At 40.0% G+C, this 24,659-nt stretch overlaps 1 protein-coding gene across 17 annotated transcripts in view; it reads left to right on the forward strand.

The window, feature by feature from the left end:
• The first annotated feature begins 4,314 nt into the window (after positions 1–4,314).
• OSBPL6 (oxysterol binding protein like 6) overlaps positions 4,315–24,659 on the forward strand; it is a 184,098-nt gene continuing 163,753 nt past the window's right edge. For 5 of the 17 annotated variants that reach the window (XM_081052480.1, XM_081052488.1, XM_081052465.1 and 2 more), the window contains exons 1-2: positions 4,326–4,527; positions 14,188–14,298. The gene's annotated coding sequence lies outside the window, so the exon portion shown is untranslated. Of the gene's footprint in view, positions 4,528–14,187; positions 14,330–24,659 lie in introns of those variants that run through there. The other 12 variants (XR_013993572.1, XM_081052482.1, XM_081052481.1 and 9 more) reach the window with 9 other exon arrangements.

Below are 24,659 nucleotides of genomic sequence, written 5' to 3' on the forward strand. Positions count from 1 at the left end.
TTACAGTGTCTGGTCTCTGTGACTAGAATAGGAACTTCCCATTCCTATATATCTGCTTGACAACTTCCTCGTCTCCTTCCAGTCTTTTCTCAAGTGTCATCTTCTCAATGAGACCCAGATTGACCACTTTATTTAATATTGCCATTTGGCAACCCACCTCCGTCTCTCTTAATGTGCTCAACTTTTAAGATTTTCCATATCACCTATGACTTTCTAATATACTATGTAATTTACTTATCTGTTAGATCTATTTGTTTATTGTCTGTCTCCCTCTGCTGGAATATAAGCTTTATGAGGGCAGCCTTTATGTTTTGCTCATTCATATCTAAAGCACTTAGAATAATACCTAACACATAATAGAAACTATAAATATTTATTGACTTAAGTGAATGAAACAGGGACCAAAAGGCAACCCCCCCACTCCTGCCGCGACAAAGCTCAATAAAATCCCAGTTCTCAATCCTTTTAGAGGTTCTGCTAAACACTCTGAATGAAAGGTTTACTCTGAAGTGCATATAACAATATTCTCTGAGCTGGATCAACAAGTCATCTGGGCAGATCACGATGGTGTGGGAATGAAGGATACAGGACTAAATGGAGTTTGGAACCTGAAGGTTAGGCTTCTGAACTTGCCCGATGCCAGGAGTTCTTGATGGCCATATTCTTGGTAAGAAAAGTTTTGGACAATATATGTGATCAAGGCACCTCGCCTAGAAGCACTAGGTAACATTGCACCCTTTCTGCAAGAATTCATTGTTTCAAAGAGTTTGCCTTTTGATTTTTTTCTTTGGTATTGTAAAAATGGTAAATTTGTTTTTTAAAAAAACAAAAAACAGGAAAAACCAACTACTTTACAAAGAGTAAATTACAAAAAGAATGCTCTCCTTTATGTTCAAGTTCAAATTTATAACAAAATGGGAAACTCAGACGGGAGACATTCATAGCTGGGAGAAGATAATAGTCAGAATTGTCCAACTGAGAGTTGATTTATTGTTTTCCATTCAAGGAGCCAAAATTATGTCTTAACAAAGGCAAAATAAGCCATTGTTCATTTAGACGACGTGGGAGTGATTCACCAAAGTGAATCACTTTCAATGAACAAATACACAGCAAAGTATGAATATTTTTGTTACATGTGTAGGGCACAGCTAGAGTACCTGCTCCGATGCTATTGGCCTCCCATTTCTCCAGGTCTCTGAACTACTTGCTGCCTCAACTGCCTCAGGTGACTACTGAGCCAGTCAGTGCAGGCCTCCTGGAGCAGATCAACCACAAGCTTCATGTTCTGGCCAACAGAGTTCAGTCTGGGAAGCAGAACCGTGATAAGGATGCTGAAGAAGGAACTTGTTATAGGAATTAGACCTCCCTATTTGTGGGAGGAACTAGGGAAGTAATACTCAGAAAAGCGGCTGTTGAAGGATCAGAGACCAGCCCTGACACAAAGGAATCCAAGCTTGTTGGGAAAGCTGGAAGTGAGGCACAATCCAGCTGCTGTATTGTGACCACAAGGAGAGCTGGAGTGGAAGGCTACAGGAGATTGTTCACTCCTTGTGACCACCAGCTCTGTGAGACTGTGAAGAGTCTGTCATCCCAACTGTGGCTGCTCTTATTCTGCAGAGAGAATACAGAGGGAACAAACAAGAACCCTCTTGCATCTTGATAGTTTTCTCTTGGCATATCTAACCAATGACAACTTTTAGAGTTTAAAGGCTGCTGCTTCACTTTATTTGAAATGAAACTTGAAACTCAGGCAACTGCAGTTTTATTTATCTGGACAAATATAGACCTGTGAGCATACAGGAAAGTGTATTCTGGGATACAGTTTCCAGCATAACCAAGTTGCCTATAGAACAATCCAGCATGAATACTATATCATACTGGCTGCTAAGCATGCAGTTTGTTTCTCTAGTTGTCAAAGAAGTCAGATTACTCAACCTGAAAACTGGAGTTCCCCACCAGTGGGGTAAATTTTGACTAATGGGAGATAGGAGATGGAAGAGAGCTTGCAGGTCCTTGCTGTAATAGATTGTTCCTGGGCCCAGTTTGTTATAGAACCTGTCCACAAACACTCCACATGGCCAAGCAACTGACTGTGTCTTTTCAGGTTCACAAAGCATAGACCAGGTTGGTAACATTACAGCACATATTTGCTTCCCATTCTTCCCCATTGCAAGTCCTCTTTCCCTGCTGGGACAGCATCTTTCAAAGATGCGCTGGGATTGCATCTTTCAATGAAGCATTCACATTTCAGCCTTCCTGAGAAACCCCAGCTGACATTGTACCCATAGAAAAACTGCAATGAAAATGAAGTGTGAGAATTGTATGAAAAGATGGTGGAGACTGGTGTGAGGCTCAGTTCATTCTCCTGTTAGGAAATTATAGCACTAATAGTATTTTAAGAATATTATTATCTTCCTACAGTGAAAAGTCCATGAACAAGTATTTCTCTTGAGACAAAAGAATGGATTAGGGAACAGATATCCTTTTAGCCAACATATGACTTGTGACCTAAACTCTCAGCAAGAATATACACTTGATGATGGCATGAAAACATAACCCTACCGTAGCTCAAAAAAAAAAAAAAACAACCAAAAGAACAATGAAAAGCCTGTTATTCATATTTACATATGTATACCAGTCTGGGTTTTCAAAATATTGTGATACACAGACTGGAGAAACTGCTTTGATGTGCAGTGTTAGCTCTCTTTAATCTATTTCCCCAAATGGATGGGTGTAGTTCCGTCACATCCTATTTGATCATTCATCAATGAATAAGACAGGTAATAGACTTTTTTCCTGTCATTTCAAACCTAGTTTTAAAATAATGAAACGTGGAAATACTATGGAATAGAGTGAAAAGTGTAAGCATTCTTGAGCTAACACAGAGAACTGAGTCGTGATAGTTTCTTTCCCCTCTCCCATAGTTTATGGTTCTCTGAAATTAGAGTTTCAGTGAAAAGAAATCGAGATGTACTTCTCTAGGTTAAAGACTGTGTGCTCTCTCTCATCTCTTTTTACACTTCTTTTTTCTTTTTAGAGAGAGTAGAGATTGTCAGTGGAACCTGGATAAAAGGAGTAAAAAGGTGGTGATGATCAAGTGTAGGTAAGCGCCCCCCAGTCCTTCATCTGAGGAGACTGTCTTCACAGGGAAGGAGTTAAGGTGAAACTGTGATGTGTCACAGACTCCAGCATTTATTATTTTATGACAGGACACTATATGAGAGTGTTACTAGTTAGGGTGGAAGAGGCTAACTCAAAAGGTGGGATTGGAGATTCAAGACAAATTGTATGTGACAAAGAAGTACTCATAATTGACTATATTTCATAGCAAATCAGGATATTATCAGCACAAAGAACAGTGCCTTGCCATCACTGTTGCCTCAGTGGAGAGCAATATCTTTAGCTTTTGAAGGCAGCACCCCACCCCCCAACTCACCCAACGTGGAGCCCTAGAAAGCCCACAAAGCACTCCAGTGCTGTGTCTGTAATAGCCCCGGTTACAAGAAGTGTTCTCTGGAATTTTTCCCCCTAAAGATGGTGATGACCGCAAGGTCTTGAGATACCTCTGACATTTCCCCAGTCATCCATTTACAGGGGGGAAAAGTACAAATATTTAAATTACCCAGTGTTTTCCAACAAATTTGCCTTTAGATTAATCTGCTCGGGGGCATAGGCTGGGAAAGGTTTAAGAGCAGAAGAGTTTAAGGGAGTGCAAAGGGTTGAAGTGAGGTGGGGCTTTACGCCAGGGATCCTTTCTAGGAGCCCATGTTTCTCTGGGCCTGAGAAGTTTTTCCTCCAGAGTGTCAGGGACGGCGGGGAGCAGGCACACAGAGTCCTGTGGGTTTACTGATCAGCCTGAATGAGGGCCCGCGACTGGCGTGGCTGCGCCTCGGCAAGGCCGCCCGGCGGCTGTTCCCTTCTGAATCCGCTCTCCCGAGGTCCTCTCAGCGGCTGCGCTCCAGGCCGCGAGCGCTGGTGACATTCGGAGCCACCCATTGCGATCGATCAGGGCTGACGAGATCGATCAGGGCCGGTCCACCTCCGCGGGCTTGGGCAGGCGGGGTGGCTCCTATGGCGCTTAAGCCCTGGGATGCCCAGGGGTGATCTTTGGACACCGGGGGTTTCCATGGGGACCTAGATGGAGGTGACCCCAGGCACAGAGACCCGGCCCAGGATCGCGGCTTTCCCAGAGATGCAGGGAGGGGTGCCCCGCAGGGTGGGAGCGAGCGCTGACCGCAGCGGGTTCCACTCCGGCACAGCCTACCAGCCGGGGGCGGGGAGCCCGGAGCGCCGCCCCGCCAGCGCGCCCCGCCCGTGGGAGAGGAGGGGCTGCGGCGGCGGCCCACTGGAGGCGCAGCACCGCCGCGGCTGCCGCTGTGGGTACTGGAGACCGCGGCTCCGCGCAGGCGGCGCCCGCGCCTCGGCTCCCCTGCCATCCAGCACGCCAGCCCGCCGGCCAGGGCAGCCTCCCGCCTCCCGCCTCCCGCCGCCGCCGCCGCAGAGTCGGCGGTGCCTACAGCCTTCCAGGTAGGTGTCCTAGCTGCAGAGGGGACCCCCGGAGCGGACAGGACTGTGCCCGCACCTTGGCCCGGGGTATTGTGGGGTCCGAAGGGCCAAGGACCCTGAGCGACTAGCGGATGGGCAGCCTTGCTTTGGGGTTCGTAGCCCTTGGGGGACTCCCCTGGCAGGATAACCCCAGCGGCTGGGAGTCGGGGAGGCAGTGCCAGTTCAGCCCCGAGGCCGAGGTGGGAGGGGGCACCGGGGTCGTGGTCCCTGCTCGCAGGCCTCCCCTCCCCCTCGTTGGGAATTCGGGAGGGCTGGCTCCCGCGCCTGTATTCCCCCACGCCGCCGGGTGCCGCGGCGCCCCCAGACTGCGAGGAGGAAGCTGGGGCAGGGAGAGGGACTGATGTAATTGTCAGCGGAAAACCGAACCCGCGTGCAGATGAGAGCGCCTGCTCCTGCTAACGCCTACGCTGCACCTTTCAGGGAATCCGGAGAGTGGGGAGGAGCGGCCCGGGAAGTTGTGCATTGGGTTGTATTGTGCGCGTGCACTGCGGACTGCCCTCACCGGGCACCCCTGCCCACCCGCTGCTGGCGCCTCTGCATTCTTCCCTGCACCCTTAGTCCGTACCCAGGCCGGGGCCGAGGCTGCCTTCCCTGGTTCAGACCGGGACAGGGTTTGCATTGCAGTCAAGACGTGCTTTCCTTGCTTCCAGCCGGGAGCTGCCCGCTGATCTTGTCGCTGGGGTTGCTGGGGGAGGAGGGGATGAGAGACCCCGGGAGGAAGCTGGGAAGAAGTAACGACACAAGCAGATTTGTTTTTTTAAGCCTCTAATGTATTTGGACACATCTGCATGACACATTTTAAGCTTTCTTTCTTGAAAGTTATTACCTATACTGATTTTGTGGCAGTTCTGTGACATACCTGAACGGTAGCTTAAACATAGAGACCTAAAGATGGGGAAAGCATTACATAATGGACATGAAGCAAATGACACGAAACTAAGTGAACCCACTGGGTTGCTGGATTATTTCTTTCTCCCGGACGCAAAGTCCTATAGAATTTTACTCTATTAGAATTTCCATTTTAAATTGCTGGGCTAGTTTTAGCAAATTGTATATCATATTCAGTTGTGATATTTTCCAAATAAAATAATTTTTTGAACGTCTTTTCTTAAATTGAAAATTTTCATGCTAGTGGTGGTTTCACATCATAGAGCTGATTAATTAATGTGGTCTTTCGTCAAAGGTAAAATTTAAAAATGTTCGTTTTTAATATCCTTAACTTTGTTTTCCTCTTGGCTGTATTCCCTCCCCACTTTGTTTTTTGGAAGCATTTCTACAGTTTTAGGTACTGCAAGCTCACAATGTTGGTATTCCTATTGAATGCTACAGCATTGCAGATATACAAAGACTAATAATAAATGAAACAGAAGACCTCACTGTAACTCAGAGTGAACAGAGTTCCCAAGGTCGAAGGGAAGCTGCAGCATAACTGGGCTATAATCACCTACAGAGAATATGCATAGCCCTCATTGGGTTATAAGGAAGGCCCTGATTGGTGGAATATTATTCCTATTATTCTTCTATCCCTGGATTTCTTGTGTTTCCCCCTAAAAATATTTTTTTAAAGTAGAAACAAAGTATTTCGAAATTAAAATCTTTGCTTTTAGAAAACCTAAAAATCCTGTTTTTGCTCATATTTTCAGTTTTGATGATGATAACTCAGTTATGCATTCAGTAAATGCATTCCTTTTGGGATATTTCAGTTTCAAATTATGATGGTTTATCAGATGGCTCTTGGTTATGGTATGAAATGATTCTGTGGGACTTTTACAGGATCACATAGTTTAAGTTTTCTTATCCTTAGATTGCTTTAATCTTAAGTTAACTTTACTCCAAGAAGAAAGGTAAAATCTTTCCAGCATGAAATGTTTGTGTTTGAAGATAGCTAGTACCACTGCAGAAATAGGATTAGGTTAATCCATAAGTAGATAAAAGTTTTATGTGACTTTATTCATGAAACTGTTGGAGGAGGGAGAAGATTTAAATTTTATTAAAATGCCAGGGTTAGGTCGCATTCAGTAGTCATTCAATGGATAATTACTTATTGAGTACCCTCTGTTCAAGACACTGGTCTAGGCATGTGGAAGATGTGAATAATAATGAAAAGATGTCCCTGCCCTTAAGAGTTTGTAGTCTAGTTTGGGAGGATAAGGCAAAGTAAGGATTTTTTTTTTTTTTTTTTTTTTACTGCGAAGTGTAAGTAATAATTATAATCCTTTTTTGTAGTTCGTTTTTAATCTTGAAAAAAAAATGTCTCATTCTGTCTGTTGACTTCTGGGACTTTTTTCCCCATTCAACATTATGTCACTGAGATTCATTCATTACGTGTCTATAACACAAAATACTTCCTGTTCTCCTGTCAATGGCCATTTCTTTTTCCATTTAAAAAAATTTCAGAGTGCTGCTTTGATTATTCCTGTTTCCTGGGGCACATGTGCAAGTGTTTCTCTTGGGTAAATACCAAAGCATAGAATTCTGATTTGTAGGGTATGTGAATATTTAACTTGCTAGATATTACCAAATTATTTTCCAAAATTGTACTGATTTACACAAGCCAGGGAAACAAGCAAACACACATCGTCAAATACAAACAAGCATTTGTCTCTGTGTGTGTGTGTATGTGTATGTGTGTGTTGAAATACACTTTTTTTTTTTTTAAGCAAGAGAATGATGAACTTACAACTTGGGATAGGAGTTGTCTTTTGGGGGAACCAGGAGGTGGCATGGGGAGGAACATATAGGTGGATGTAAGTTATTGGTGGTAATGATATAGTACTTGGGTTTGGTGGTACATTTATAAGTAACCATTTTATTAAAAAAAAGTGATGCATGGATCAGTGATAATTTTAACATTTTAAGGAAAACAAAATAAGGACAATGCAGAGTCATCAGAAGGCAGAAGAGGCTACGGTGCCAGAAGACCCACAAGGTGACAGTTGAGGGATGAGGAAGCAGTTGCTATGTGTAAGCGGAGTTGCCAAGGGTTCATTGCAGAGACTTACAGGAAAGATGAGCAGGAAGTAGCCTAGCTGAGAAGAGGAAGGCCATAACAGACAGAGGAAATGATATGAACAGAAGTGGAAGAAGCCATGTGAAATTTTCCAACAGTGAACCACTCAAAGGATTCATAAACATGTCTAGGGAACTGATGGACTTGCATGTGTATGGAGGGCTGGAGACCCAAGGCAGGGCCCCTACTGAGGAGGCTGCTGATTGCGATGAGAGTCTTTCATTTGGAAAAAAGTAAAAAGGGAATTCGTTCTGATAGAGCCAGTGTCTCAGAAAATCTAAATAGTAAGCTGACAGAAGACAGAGCTAGAAAGAAGGTCAACCCAACCAAGTAGCTTAATATCTAGGACTGTCTAAGGGATCACTGAGTTAGAGAGATGTAAAATATTGCCACATTGTCATTTGAGGATGTTTCACCTGTGTTATGAGACTTGAGTACAAAGAATTCATGATTAAGACCCAAAAATGATCTCCTTTAGATATGATGGATTTTGTTTTTCTGTTCAAGAAAGCTATATGTCAATTTATGAAATATACTCATCTGAAGAAAATACCCAAATAGTAGAAACACTTATATTTGTTTAATGTGCTGATGCTTGAATGACCTTTATATTAGATTCATAAGGTGTTAGAGCTGAAAGCAGTTTTAAAAATCTTCTATTCCAACCCCTCCCGTTTTCCAGGTGGGAAAACTAAGGCCCAGAGACTTCCCCAGTGTGGCACTAGCCCCATGTGCAAATATAGGTAGGAGATAATGTGCCAAGCAGTTTACTTCTGTTGGTGATAACAGGAAATAAAAGCTCTTCCCTAATTATGAGTAGGTGAATGAGAAAATGACCCAATAGAAACCTCTGTAGTGCAATTTTAAGCTTCATCTCTATCATTCTCCTTCTTTAGCAGCTGGTATAGAACATGAAATCATACATATATTTTTAAATTTTCTTAGGTCTTTAGAGGAAAAACTTTGTTTTCAGGGGCATGATAAGAAGAATAAACACTACAAGTATCAGTATTTAAAATTCTTTGCTCTTTGTTATTTTGATAACCATAGCTTTGTCTTTTAACTCCATGGACAGGAAAGGATAGAGAAAAATTAAATTATCTTGCACTGTATGCTTTTTTATCTCTTCCTTTGTCATTCTCTTTCCATATGCTAATAGGAGAGAAAATCAAAGTATAGAGAGAATTGAGTCAAAAGTAGAATATTAACTTTTACTTTTTTATCTTGCATCTTATGGAGGCAATTCTCACTGTAGCTCTTGAGACAGACCCATCCACCTTTTGAAAAGAGTGTGGAAGTAGGAGAGAGAACAACAGTACTATATTTTTAGAATCTTCTTTTTTTTCCAAAAATCAAACCTAAAATAAACCTGGCCTCAATTTCCAGCAATAGCTTTATTTCCCATCTCCCAAACCACTGCTTAAGTTTCATAAATTCGAAAAAGGTACATTGATATTTTAAATACATAATACGTTGGCACAAGTAGCAAACTGTTATCAACTACTGAAGTTTTAAGAATAGAATACCTAAAGGAACATCAAAGTAAAAAGTTTTTGTCACATGTCATTTCTGGAGATCAAATCTAAAGTCTGATTTTATTTTAAATTAAGATAACATTTTTGCTTTCTTTTTATTTGTAGCAGCTAGACAAGTTCTTGCATATTCTCACTCCGTCAAGCAACAATCTGAATAGTTTCTGTTGTATAATTTCCCTAGAATTGAAAAAGTAGCCCAGTTTGAATGACATGTTGATTATGAAAAGACATTAATGAAATTCTATTTGATTGCAATAAACTTCAGATTGAAGCCAGAACAATAAAAAGAGTATGATCTGCAAGGTAGGCCACGCAAATGTAGGGTTCATGTGAAATTCCATGAAGAAAGGAAGGGAAAAGGAAAGCAAAATCCACTGGAGCTCAGGGTAATGGAATGGGAAGGTCTAGGCAGGAAGTATATGGATATTATATCTCAGCTTGTCTTCTAGCCTCATTTCAATAAGTGCCAACAAAGGAAATAAAAGCATAAATCTACAGGTTTGTGGAGATCAGCTATTAGGGAAAATACCTATCTCTACACTTAAAAAGAAAAAGCTTTCAAAATTTTTGAAGAATACAGAAGGCATAAGATAAAAGATTGATAAATTAAACTCCATTTAAGAAAAGATGGTATGTGTAAAGTAGATAAACATCACACACCAGGAAAAAAACTTTTTACAACATGTGTTACAGAGAAAGAGTAACTCTTTAATATCCAAAGAGGTCCTATGTACCAAGAAAAATGACCGTTAGTCTAAGAAATGGGCAAAGGCAATGGACAAACATTTTACAGAAAAGGAATTACAAATGGCACTTACAAATAAGAGATTATGCTCAACTCAGGATATGAGGAATACAATTTTAAACTATTTAGCCTATTAAATTGGCAAAGATCTTGATGTTGGTTAATACCTTGGGGTATTAACAAGGCTTTGGGGAAACTGACAGGCTCATATATTGTTGGTAGGGGTACAAAATGATCCAGCAACAATGTAGGAGTTTGGAAATACTTCCCAAATTAAAAATTTACCTACCTTCTCACCCCAGGAAATCTAAGAAATGTTTCTACAGAAATACTTGTACATCACAAAATGAATTTGCACAACATCCATTGCAGTATTGTCTGTAATGTCCAAAGGTTTAGAGAAAGCTAAACATCTAACAGTATGGGATTGGTTACATAAATTAGGAGCAGAAATAAAACTAGGTAGCTGCGAAAAGGAATGAGATCATTCTGTATTTGCTGATGTGGAATGATCTCTAAGATACTGGCAGGGAACAAACCAAGGTATAGAGTAGTATATGGCCATTGGTGTGAAATAGGAGTCTATAGATAATGTGTTTGCGCTTGTATGTTATGACTATCTTTGGACGGTGATCCAGGAAACTGGCAATAGTGATTGCCTCTGGGGAAGAGAACTGGGTGGTTGGAGTGGGGATGGGAAAGACATCAGTACACTCTTTTACTACTGTTTACAATTTTCTATATGTGAACATAGTATCTATTCAGACCAAGATAATTTTTAAATTTCTTGAGGTTTACTTGTACTGATGAAGAATGTTGACTAGTTGTAACCAGTAGTATTCCCTTGCATCGTTGAGTCCCATAAAGACTCACCGTCACTGCTGCCCTGACAGGCTCAAGTTCAGGAAGGAGGGACACTGGAAGCGGCTGCTCTTTGGGACAGAGTTAGCACACCTTGGATCTCTGCACTTGCCCTGCCCTGCCTTCGGCTAACTGATCTTTCCGGAAGGGAGACCCAAGGGACATTGATGAGGACCTAGGTGGGGATGAGCATTCATGGAGAACAGGCATTGAAGAAGGTAGTAGCAGAAGCCTGGGCCTGGGAGAGCACAGAAATGGAGATGGTATTAATTGCTACTCCAACTCCATCAGATGCAGCTTACAGTGATAAAATAGAGAAAATGTTATTTTATGGGTCACAGCCTTGAGATCCTCTGCTACCCCTGAGGTTTGAGATGGTGTCTAGGAATCTACAGTTTTTAAAAATGGCCATAGTTTGGGGAGCTTGTTCTGGGAATCACCAATCTCTTCTACCCCCCTTCTTTTGTAGATGCAATTATCCCCTTCGTCCCTTGAAATACCCATTCCTTGGAGTACTTTTATGATAACTTCCAAAACCTTTCATGGTATTCTACTCTTAAACACGTGCTTTCATAAGAATGATTGTTTCATTGTGCCTTTGTCCTCCTGGAGTCCACAAAGGGCTACCAAATATTAAGGTATGGAATAGTAAGACAGAGAAAGCCGAGGTGGCAACTTAATGGTTGGTAGGTCATAGCTTTGGGAAGACTAATTATATACTGATATGAATTTACTAAGCAATGATATCAATAATTGAGTTATACTGAAGAAAAGGAAAAACTTGGTGATGATCAGAGGTATCGTGCTGCAAAATAATATTCCTTAAAAGAAATCAAAATCGTTTAATTATTGTCATTAATACCTATTTATCCAAAGTTAACAGACATAGCCCTTCATTTGGAATTGGTAGCTTTAAATCAGAAATAACACTGCCAAAGTATACAGGGGAAAATGTTACATTAGTCTCTTTCTTTTAACCTCTGGGCATGAAGTTAGGATTAAATATGTATCCTAATAAATGAATTAAGTAAATAATATGCATCTCTTTTCTCTGTGGAAGTTCCGATATTTTAGTGGCTATGTTCTTTTTCAAGCAAATTTATTTGAAAACTAGGAGAAATAGGCAGCAACCTGTAGCAGTGTGCTACAGAAAGCTTTAGGTGTCGAAGTGGGTAAAGAGCAAAGGTTGATGGAGGTGGCTGGGGAAAGGTCAGAGAAGCTCGATATCACAAAAGAGGAATGACCTTTGGGAGCTTGGCTTTGTGGAGGACATGTGGAAGTATCTAGAAAACCCTTTCCATAACTTTCCAGGACTGTTGAAATTTCAGGATGCATTAAATTTCAGGATGCACTAGTGTATCTAATTCCTACTGGAATTTTAGGAGCAGGTTTAATGTGACATGAGTGAACATTTAACTACATTTCTTTTAAGAGATTAGTAGCATATATTAAGTACCTCTGATAACAGTATTGTGCTAAACTGCTTCTTCTTGCCATGCATTTCACTTCTTTTTTTCAATGCATCCTTCTGTGAAAATACCCTGCTGTCTTGTGGTACTTTTTAAAAATTTTAATCACGATACACTTGTTTTCGGAGCAGCAGTATTTATTTGACAGAAGAGCTCTAGACTAGGGATCATGGCTACCCAGGTTCTGTTCCCAGCCTCTCCACTTATCCAGCAGCTGACCCAAGGCCAGGAGGAACCTCTGGCAGCCTCATCTGTTAAATGAGGGTGAAATAGTCATGGGAATGATCACATTTCACGTTAGTATGGGAAAACACTTAGACAACTATTAAGTCCTATGTAGACAGAAAGTACAATTATAAATCATTGCATTGAATTTCCATTTACCTAGAATATAAATAACCAGAAAACCAAAGTAACTACATTTTTTCTGTAGATTTGTCCAGTGATAACTGATTTCATGCTAACCCGCCCTGTGGCACTATAAAATTCAGAAGTGTCTTGGAAATCAAATACAAATACAATTTTATTATGTTTAGTAGTCTTTTTAAAAAAATGATCAACATTATGGTGTTTTTTTTTAATTCTTTTTCATTTTTATTTGTTTCAGGTATACAAAACAATGTAATAGACATTTCACCCCTCACAAAGTGATAACCCCCCTCCCCCAATCTGTTACCCCTCTGACATCGTATACAGCTGTTACAGTTCCATTGACTCTATTCCCTGTGCTGTACTCCATATCCCGTGACTGTATGTACATTAAATTATAGTTAACATTCATCATTGTTCAGCTTCAGCTTCAGGTGTACAGTGCAGTGATCCGGCATCTACATCATCCCTGAAGTGGTCTCCCTAATAAGACAGGTGTCCATCTGACACCCTACAAAATCTTTACAATATTGATTATATTCCCCAACTGTCTTTCATATTTTTATGTGGCAATCTTGTGAATACCAATTTGTGTTTTCTAATCCCCTCACATTCTCCCTCATCCCCACCCCCTCCCATCTAGCAACCATCAGTTTTTTTCTCTATGTCTCTGAGACTGTTTCTGTTTAGTTTGCTCATTTATTCAGTTCTTTAGATTCCACTTATAAGTGAGATTATATGGTATTTGGCTTTCTCCGTGTGACTTACTTCACATAGCATCCTAGAGAACATTATGGTTCTTTCAAAATTCGTTTATTCTATGTGGAAAGTCTAAGTAGGAAATCCTCATTTCTGACCAATGTGGGGTAAAGCAGGCATCAGTCACTAAGGTCAGCCCATCTCTGGCTGCTTCCTAGGGTGCCGCCCTTCTCTTTCCCCACGCAGTGGCTTTTTGTTCCCTCTCAGTTCCCATTGCCCTGCCATTGCCCTTTCCATACCAGTCACTTTCTCCTGGAACATTCCTTCTAGCACCATCACACCTCATCTTTCAGGAAATGCCATGGCACACTATGTCCTCCAACTCGGCAGCTTTTTCGTGTTCCCTCTTTCACTGTATGTCTTCCTTGGGTTGCCTCCTTGTGCATTTTGTCTCCTTAAGCGCTGAAGGAGCTCGTTTTTTCAGGGGCCAGGCCTCTTTACTGTTCCTTTCTGTCTTGAAAGCTCCTTAGGCACCCACTCCGTTGGACATCTTGTTGTTTCTCTCAGAGCACCCTTCCCTGCCCTTGGCTCCTCATTTTTCTGGTATCATCCAGGAAAGAAGTGTTCTCCACAATGACATTTACCCCCATTCAACATGAACCTTTCTCCCACTAAATTCCAAACCTTTTTTAAAACAATGGAAATTTCTCTCGAATGTTTTATACACTTCACTTTAAAAAGTTGCATGTAGAGACCCCAATACTAGAAAGCTCCCCTAAAGTGATGCTGGTGACTCAAGACTAAGAATGCCCGTTACTGTTCATGCCCACAATAAAGATGGCTTTGGCTGTGGGGCGGCACTAATTGCTCCTTCACCAAATAACCTCAGAATTCTGCTCTGACTCTTCACTTTTTTATTCTTTTGTATTGAAGGTCTTTTGCTTTCTCCTTCCGTTTGCCATCAGGCTTCTGACATCGTTGCATGCCACTCTTCCACGAAATGAGCCTTCTTTCCTGACACACAGGAAACATTGGTTCAAAAAGGTAATTTGATTTCAGCCACATCTTTGAAGTGGTGAGTAAGGAATGCTTCTTGCCTCTCATTTTGCTGAAACTTTTTTGTTTTAGCTCCCAGATTCATTTTCTAGATAGTGCCCGATAGTTAAGGTGGAACAAAGTCTCACTCTATGCTAGATAAATCTGGTATTAGACTTTGTTATTAGATTGTAGGAGGGTTGATAGTTGTTCCGAATATTGGAAGTTATCATTCTGACATTCTTAAATCCTATTATCTTTCTCAGAATCATCAGTTTATTTGATGAAATATTTCCTGAGCATGTACTATGTGCCAGTCTCTGTGCTTTGAAGTCAGAAAAGGCCCCTGCTGTCATAGAACTGCATTCTAATGAAGGGAGGCACTCCGTAAAAGTACACTGCTGTTTTAGATACTATTAAGGGCGATGACAGCGGTAAAGTGACTGATGGGGCAAGAGCAGTTGCTCGCGGTGGTGGTGGGTGTAGTAGTTTGGTAGGCTGCCTTAAGAAAGTACCATGAACTGGGTGGTGTAAAACCATAGAAATGTATTCCCTCCCAGTGCCGGAGGCTAGAAGTCCAAAATCAAGATGGATCTTCCTTGCCTTTGATACCTTGTGGCAGCCCCAGGAATTCCTTGGCTTGTGGTAGTATATCTCCAATCGCTTCCTCCTTCACAAAGATTTCTTCACAAAGGAGTCTCTGTGTCTCCTCGTTCCCATATAAGGACACCAGTTATCAGGGATAAGGGCTGACCCTACTCCAGAATGACCGTATCTCAACTAATTACCTTGCAACAACCCTATTCCCAAATAAGGTCATATTCTGAGGTATTAGGGCTTAGGTTTTCAACATAACTTTCTTGTGGGCACAATTCAAACGCTGAGAGTGAGTTCTTTGGGTGGACTGGCCAGGCATGGCCTTGCTATCTAGGTGGAGACCTTTGAGCTGAGCCTGAGTGATGGGCAAGGACAGATTGTGAAAAAATCTGGGTGCAGATCCTTTCCTGGCAGAGGGAACAGCAAAGCACAAGGGACGAGAGTCTAAGATATGTACATTAGATTCATACTCTTAAAAAGGACAAAAAATGGTTTGGGAAGATAATTTTTATAGTTAAAGTTGATAGGATTTGAGCACTTGGATGGTTTTACTTTTGATCAGGTGAAGACCAAAACAATTTCTTTAAAAATTAACTGCTGAGAAATCAGGTCTACTAGAAGTGGCTAATAACATTTTAAGAAATTTGTTGATTAAAAGTTTGCTTTGCATGTTAATACTATATTTCTCCATCACTCTGTTTGGATTTATTAACCTAAAATTTTTAAGTTGAACAATATCCGAGAATTAAGCAAACTTTGTAATAGTAGAGATTAATTTCTAGTGGTAAGAAACTAAGACTAAACATAGTCTTTAAAAACAACATATTAAATTGTCGTTTTCAACAAGATTATAACATTATTGTGGCTGTCCTCTGTAACACCTAGGGCTAAGTAGCATTAGTATAATTTATGCTACATATTTATGAAAATGTTTACTTTTTTGAATTTAAAAATTGATACAGAATACAGAAAAGTCTACATGGAAATATAAATGTCCCAAGATAGTTAGTCAAAAATATTCCATGTTAGACTGGTAACACCTTTAAACATTCAGACATAGCATAAAAAGTAACTTAGAATGTTGTAAAAATGTAATGCAAAATTGACATTATGAAATATGCATCAGTACATTGTATGTGTGTACTTTACCCAGAACTTTGATGTGGTTAAAACAGATATATTTGTTTATATTACAGAAAAAGTATATTATTTACGAATAGCAAGTTCTAAAGAAATTCAAAAATGCTTACGTATAATAGAATTAGATGTTTCTAGCGAATGGCTATTTCGGTCAGGTTTAGGATTATAAGCACATACCGGGACTGAGGCTGTGTGGGTTCCAGTCCTGGCTTCTCTTTGTCCAGTGTATGACCTTGAATAAATCATTTAACCCCTCTCTGCCTTCCTTAATCTCATTTGTGAGATGAAAAATATAAAAAACAGTACCTACCACAAAGGGTTGTTGGGAGGATAGAGTGAGTTAATGCATATGCGTTGCTTAGAACAGGCACATAGTAAGTGCTATGTAAGTGTAAGCAGTTATTATTTTTAGCATATTAATTGAAAATTAAACATATTAATGTTCATTAATTGGAAGACTTATGTAAAATGTAAACACAGTAAATGTCTCTTATGCCTTGTTACAAATCAGAGGCTAATTTACAAAGATAAGAAAACTGCCAACAGTATTTGCAAGGCTCTGTTTTAATGTTAATAATCTGTTAAAAGTATTTTATATGCATACCCACTTAGTTACTTATAGCAATGACTGTGTTCAAGAGATTTTTGTTAGGTCTTAAGGGAAAAGGAGGATTAAGCTGTGGATCCTGCTCTCAAGAACCTGCCCATCCAATGGGGAAGATAAGATGTGTTATAATTTAGTACAATATGAAGTATAATGAGGTGTCACATTAAGAATGTGATTTAGTTCTGTGAGAACCTCTAGAAAATGGGAAGTATCTGAGGAGGTCTTGTGGGTAAGAGGGGCATGGATAAAATTGAGGATCTAATGACATTTTTAGGGGGTGGGAAGAATAGGAGAAATCTGAGGTAGAGAAGGAACAGTTAGATAAAGAGGTGAAGGACAGTCATGTCCCCAGGTCAAGAGAGGAAAGAATTTCTAGGAAGAGAAATGGGCTATCACAAATATTATAGAAAACTCAAGGAGAGTGAGGATCGAAGAAAGACCCTGAACGGCATTCCCCTCTCATCTTCCTTGGGACCAGAGGGTTGGGGCTGGGGATCCATTGGTTTTTCTTGACAAAATAACATATAATAGAATTTCTGGATATGACGTAGAACTGAAAAAGCATCAGGTCAGCTAGGATATAGACTATTTATATTGATGTGGCTTAAACACAGTGAAATTTCTAGGAGATTTTTGTTTTTTTAATTCCTTAAAGAGCACTTTTAAGACCACTAGGTACTATTCAACACGTGTTGTCTGCCAAGCATTCTCCTAAACGTTTGAGATGACTATCCTCTTGTTTAAAGCCTTGCAGCTGCTCTTGCAGTAGATACTGTTACTTCCATGTTACAGACGAGGAGGCCATGGTCCAGAGAGGAGGTGACCAGCTCACAATCCATTTATAGTAAAGTGACCAAGCTGGATTCCTACCTGGCATGTCTGGCCCTGAAGCCTGGACTCTTACCCAATCATTTTCTATAATAATTATTTAGTAGCCTCAAGGCATTTTTAGATGCAGAGTTGTTAAGACCCTGCTTTCACTGATGACCAGCCCCACTGGCCTCCTTGCTGTTCTTTAAATAAACCTGGGTTATTTCCACTTTTGGGTTTTGGCACTTGGTCTTTGCTTTTCTTTAGAACACTTTCCCCGATGCTTTGCCGGATGGGCTCCTGCTGACCTTTCCTGTGTCAGCTTGAATGTTAGAGGTTCTCCCCTGCACGCCATTCAAGTACATCCACCCCTCCTCCCAAGTGCATCCCAATCTGAGAACATCTCCCACATATCTTTATTTGTTGTCAGTGTCTAGCTTAGGCTGCTGTATTCCCAGGACCTAGGATGGGTGCTCAATAAAATATGCATGGAATAAATGCATAATATCTCAAAGATACAGGATTTTAAGTAATTGGTGAGGTTTCTTTAGGTGTATGGAAATATTAGAAGTGTCAGTTCATGTCAGTGATTGTTTCTTTCCTATTTAACATATACGCCTCTTTTCAGTAACTTTGAATTGAAAACTGGGTGACGTCTTGAAGGAAAGTCCTAAAAATTTCACCTGTATTGAAAGTGATACAAGTTTGTTGTAGAAACATTTACAAACATAGAAAAGTGTATTTTAAAATGACATATAATACTGCGTCTAAAAGCTAAATTTTAACATTTGGATATTTTTTTTCAGTTTTTACAGATTGCTTTCTCTTACTCAGCAAAATATCATGACTATTCTTTTGTCATTGATTATTCTCCTAAATGTCATTTGTTAAATAGATTTTGTTTTTTAGAGCAGTTTTGGGTTCACAGCAAAACTGAGCAGGAAGTACAGACATTTCCCATATACCCTCTTCCCCCAAACAAGCCCAGCCTCCTCTATTAGCACCCACCCCAGAGTGGGACATTTGTTACAATCGTCAAACCTACGTTGACAAATCATCATCACTCAAAGCCCATAGTTGATGTTATATGGTTTGCTCTTGGTGTTGTACGCTCCATGACAAATACGTATCTAATGGCATATAGCCACCATTATGCTATCATACAGAGTAGTTTCACTGCCCTAAAAATGCTGTGTGCTCCACCTGTTGATACCTCCCTCCCTCAACCCCTGGCAACCACTGCTTTTTTTTCACTGTCTCTATAACTATTAATACATTTAATTTTTAATAGATGCAGCACATTCCATTTTATGTGCATGCCACGTACTACTTAATTCTGGTTGGATACTTGGGTGGTTTTCGGCATTGTCAATAACCTGATGAATGGCCTCATGTAGAGATCTTTGTGTACAACTCTGATTATTCCCGAGAATGGCTAGATTAAGGATTAAGGAATATGAATACTTTAAGGCCTTTGTCAAGTATTCTATAGCAGCTTAGTCCTCCAGACATTTTCTTTTAAATCATTTTTACTCCCACTAAAGATGCATAAAAGGGCTTAGGAAAAAGAATTGTCCTATGAGTTGTGAAAATGTAGACACAATAATGATAGCTGATGCATGTGCAGTTTGTTATGTGTCAGGCATTATTTTAAGTGCTTTCATTTACTCCTAATAATAGTATTATTATTAGTTCCATTTTAGAGATGAGAAAACCGAGGCACACAGATTAAATAATTTGCCAAAGTGGTTTCCTTAACTGTAATATGGGAATGCTGTTAGGACCTAACTCTCTGGTTGTTTACTATGGGTTCTTCTGGCCCATAGTGAAAACTAACCAAATATCACCAGTAGTGTTAAGGAATCATCGCTCTTATTGAAGTGGTAGCATCAAACACATGACAACTAAAATAGCAATAGAGAATTTAATTGGCTGTCAGTTTTTCAGTTCATGGATAAATAGTCACATAGAAAGTTTCCTTCAAATTCAACTTTGTTTAACTCACCTGGCATTTGGTATACTAGTGATGTGTACTGGCTGGTACTTAACGATAGTTTATGAATTGTTTTCTTTTTCTGAGAGAAAATTGGGTGTAACATATGTCCACCAGATGCTTTGGATTTTGGATTGGACGCTCTGGTTGTGCTGTCTTTGGTGTATAAAGACTATCTGGCAGATAGTAAAGTATGACCAAAATTATTAATCTCAATTGGTGATTAAAAGAAGCATAAAACATAAAACATAAAACCCAAGTTTTTGAAATCAAATGAGAACTTTCATGGGTCAGTATGTAAAGGCAGACTTTTAATTTGGGGCTCTACTGTGGAAATTCTGCTTTAAACAAATAAAAGTAAACATTCTTTTCCCTCCTCTCTGCTTTTCTCTCCCAAAACCCCAACCATAACCCCTTCCACACACTTAATATTTCTGTTGATTTATTCCTGAGGATGCTTGTGTATTTGCTGCTCAGTGTTTTTCTAGGTCTTAGAAGGCGACAGACTGATTGTACTGCCTGGATTTGGGGTTGTAGCTTATAGGTTCCTGGCGCGATGCGATATTGCGTCCTCAACCTTTAGCTGCCTTTGAGCGGCTCCTCGTACATCAGGGGGAGCCTCAGGGGACGGATAACCATTAAGGGTTGTTTTTTATTTTCACTTGTTAAATCCCCAAAACGAATGCCATTGCAAGGCTCTACATACAAATCAATGTTCAATCTATTCATCTTTTTAACTTCTACATCAGATAGCTTTATACATAGTGGCCACTCAGGAAGTGTTGTGAATATATAATTTTTTGTTAATTGATGTAAGATTACACTGCACATTGTTTGCTATTAGAAATGCTAATTGTAGGTTTGTTGAGTTTGTGTTTACACTCTAATCTTTTGGAGCACCGAAGGAAAAAAAAAAACTTGTAGAGTTTTTCCCTTAAACTTTGTAGGAAAACATATTTGGATAAAGCAGGGCTGTACTTCTATTTTCATATGTCCATTATAGGGTAGCTAACTGACAATTATTTGTTTCTCCATGGAAGAAATATTTAAAAACTTTGAGAAGAATGCCTAATTATTCTTTGGGGCCAGGGCACATTGTGAAATGATAAAGATTAGGCATTAGATTTTTCAAAGCCAGGAATTAAGTAAGCAAAGGTTAAAAATGCTTCTTTCAGTTGAAGATGCTGGAGCTTTTCAGTTGCTTTATTTTGTTTTGTTTTGTTTTGTTTTGTTTTATTTTATTTTTTTTTATTTTATTTTATTATTTTGTTTTTTGGTTTAAAACAGGCAATGTGACATTTATGAGTTAAATGCCAGCAAGGTTCTGTTTTTCAGATACTTGAAGCACTACCCACAAATCACAACTTTCTTAATTTCTCTCTGCTGGCATAGAGATGATGACTGTACTTAAAACAGGAAGTTAGTAATCTCTTTCTGAGGGTGCTGGTCGAACGTTGTCCCTGGCAAATTAGCTCATACATCTGCCCCCAAGTTGTAGTTTAAATATGCAACTCTGATGATAATATTGCATCTAAAAGTGCTTTGTGCCAGAATGTATTACTGTGTGTTGAGGGAGAAAGGTGTTACTTGACAATTTTATGCTATTTTCCATAATTCCTTAGAATTTTCTTTCTAAAATAGATGTATTTTCTTTAGGAATTCCAGAAATCCTTTAGATAAAATTTCCTAAAATTGTATGCTTTACAAATGTACATTATTATCTTATTGAGAACTGAGATTAAAATCATCTTTCTGATTTAAGATAGTTAAGAATCATGGTAAGTACTCTGTTTAAAGAAACTATTGGGAGTGGGAGAAGGGTGAAATGGATAAAAGGGGTCAATTGTATGGTGAGAGATGGAAACTAGACCTTTTGTGGGACGCACATTGTAATGTGTACAGATGTCGAATTATAATGTTGTACACCTGAAACTTACATAATGTTCTAAACCAATGTTACCTCAATTAAAAAATATATATATTGGTAAGCAGTGTTGGGAGTTGGCAATTGGTAATCAGCTGATTTTCATAAAACCTGAATCATAACTTGAGAGGGAAAGAATGGCCATCATTGAAAATAATGGTTCGGATTATTTTGAGAGTATTTTGTGACACACAGATGCTAGAGGTATCTGTCATTATATTTTCTTAGTGTCTCAATATCTAAGACTTAAATAGCATAGTAACAACTTTTCCAACATTACCAGAATCACAGAAAGGATCTTGGAAATCATCTGGTCTACCTCCTTCATTTTGTAGATGAGGAGTTCTGAGAGGTTGCCTGAGGCATCCAGGCCAGTGGCAGACTTGTGCCAACCATCACATGACTGTCTACTAAGCTATCCTGATCTGGTACATGGAGCACATTAGGGTTGGTTTCCAAATATTTGTATGGATATAGAGAAAATGGTGATGGAAGCAATGGCATTTTTTTGTGTGTGACAGTTTCTTAAAAGTTTATTTGAGACAACTGATGACAATTGTCAGGAAGCAAAAGCTCAATGGATTAAGAATATGCTCCAGAGAATGGCAATTTTGCAGTTTATTTTACACATTGTAATCAAAGGAGGAGATGTAAGGAGGGTTACATGAAATCCATTGGTGGTAGATTAAAGAGGTGAGAGGAAACAAAGTGGGAAAATTTCTGGGACTGGATAAAAACCAAAATGGAGAAACATATGCATCTTTAACATTGGAGGATACAGGATAGTTAATAATTAATGCTTGCAGCACACAGAGATGGTATGTGGGGAACAAGATAACAACAATGAGGGGTTCTGTGCTCTGGTGCCTATGGTTGTGCCTTCAAGGAGTAGAAAAAGGAAATTAGTCTGGTATTTCAAAGGTATGTTGCCCTGGTTGCGTAAGAACAATGGACATAGCTCACTTAAAGTAAAGACTGACCTTTGCTAAGGAATCTGTAGGCCTGGGATCTGACTGCCTGCTATGACCTGCCCAGTTAGGAATTTCTGACCAGACTGACCTGTGTAGTTACTGACCCACTCAGTGGGTCAGGCCTGCCATGTGGCCCCCCACTGAGCTTGTCAGGTTTATTGCATAGCCTCATTTTCATTCATTGCCCCTAGTGATTTTCTGGCTGAGCAACCCAGGTGTGTGTGAGGCACCCAGGTTCTGTGCCCAGTTCAGAGCCATTGTGCTAAGGGCTCTGTTGTCCTGGGGGCCTCAGGTGGGGTGTGGGGTGAAAGGCTTACCAAGTTATATCCCCTGGCTCAGTAACAGTGACTGGCTCTCAACATATTTCAGTATAACAGAAAGATCTGCCATTCAGGAAAAGGAGTGCGAACCCAGAGCTCTTTTGTCAGATTGAACTCAGAGTGGATTCTTCCTTTAGGAGCCTCTCCCTGCTGCCCTGGAGATGCTGGATTCTTCTTCATCCTGAGAATGCTGATGAAGACTTCTGGGCCCTGGCAGAGAGTGTGTGTGCCTCCCTGAGGCAAAGAGAGGGATGGACTCTTAGGTGCTGGGGGACGTTGCAGGAGAAAGCCCTTCTCCCCCCATTTATTTTCCAATGCCTACTTATCTCTGTCTACAGATGGATTTAGTACTATCTGAATGAAGAATGCCTGGCTTCTTGCCTGAGGGCCCTACCAAGCACATTTCTCCAGAATGGTATTCTTTTTCATCCTGAGAATTCTGTCTGTAGGTTAGGGTTCATGGCTGCTTTCACATGTGTTTGTTACTGCAGTTATAGTGCCTTTTCAGATATGATATCAACTTTAAATCAAGTCACATTGGAGGCACATACAGATCCTGTCGTAGTCAGTTTGGGCAGCTTTAAAAAGCACTATAGACTGGGTGGCTTTATAAACAACAGAAATTGATTTCTCAGTTTGGGAGGCTAGAGCCTCACAGTTTTGGAAGTTCAAGATACCGGTTCCAGCATGGTCTGGTTCTGGTGAGGGCCCTCTTCTGGGTTGCAGACTTCTCTTACCCTCACAGAGCAGTTAGGAGGAAGAGAGAGCTCTCGGGAGTCCTTTTTATAAGGGCACTGATCTCGTTCATGAGGGCTCCACCCTCATGACCTAATTACCCCCAACGGCTTCACCTAATATCATATAACCTCGAGAGTTAGGATTTCAACATAAGAATTTTGAGGGACACAAACATTCCGTCCATTGCATTTCTCCTCAGTAAAATTTTGTTGAATAAAGGAATCATTTAGAAAAAGCGATTTTTGTGGGAATGGCAGAATCCAGATAGAGTTGGGGGTCATACTTATTAATCAGCCATTCCAATGTGACACTGCAGTGAGTGCTTACTGGATGGGAACCTTTAGTAGTCCACAGTTCACCCTTGAACAACATGGATTTGAACTGCGTGGGCCCACTTATACACAGATTTTTTTCAATAAGCACTGTAAATGTATTTTCTCTTCCTTGTGATTTTCTTAATAACATTTTCTTTTCTCTAGCTTACTTTATTTATAAGAATGCAGTATTAATACATATAACATAGTAAATGTGTGTTAATTGATATGTAATCAGTAAGGCTTCTAGTCAGCAGTAGGCTATTAGTAGTTAAATTTTGAGGGAGTCAAGTTATACACAGATTTTCGACTGTGTGAGCTGTCAGTGTCCTTTACCCCCATGTTGTTCAAGGGTCAATTGTACTTTCACTTCTCCCCTCCAGTCTTTCTGCTGCTGTTATCAAATGTTTAACTTTACATATTATAAAGCACCACATTACACTGTAATCATTTTTTAAACAGTCTATGGTCTTTTAAAGAGATTTAAATAATAATTTAAAAACCTTACATATCTAGCTATGTATTTAGCATTTATGGTGCTCTTCATGCCTTTTTGTAGATCCATGTTTCTCTCTGAAGTCACTTTCCTTCAGCTTAAAGGACTTCCTTTAACATTTCTTGTGTCTAAAGGCGATGAATTCTTTTAGAGTTTGCGTGCCTGAAAATATCTGTATTTTGCCTTCAGTTTTGAAAGCTATTTTCAATGGATGTAAAAATCCAAGTAGACAGTAATATTTTCTTTCAGCACTTTGAAGGTATTGCTTCTTGCAAATTGTTTCCAATGAGAAATCTGTTATCCGTATTTTTGTGCATACTGTATCTTCCTCCCCTCTGGCTGCTTTAAAGATTTTCTCTTTATCCCTGGTTTTGAGCAATTTGATTATGATATGTCATGGTGTGGTTTTTTTCATGTCTCTTGTGCTTGAGGTTCATTGAGTTTCTTGGATCTGTGAGGT

This window comes from Rhinolophus hipposideros, assembly GCF_964194185.1.
Source record: "Rhinolophus hipposideros genome assembly, chromosome: 6".
NCBI lineage: Eukaryota > Metazoa > Chordata > Mammalia > Chiroptera > Rhinolophidae > Rhinolophus > Rhinolophus hipposideros.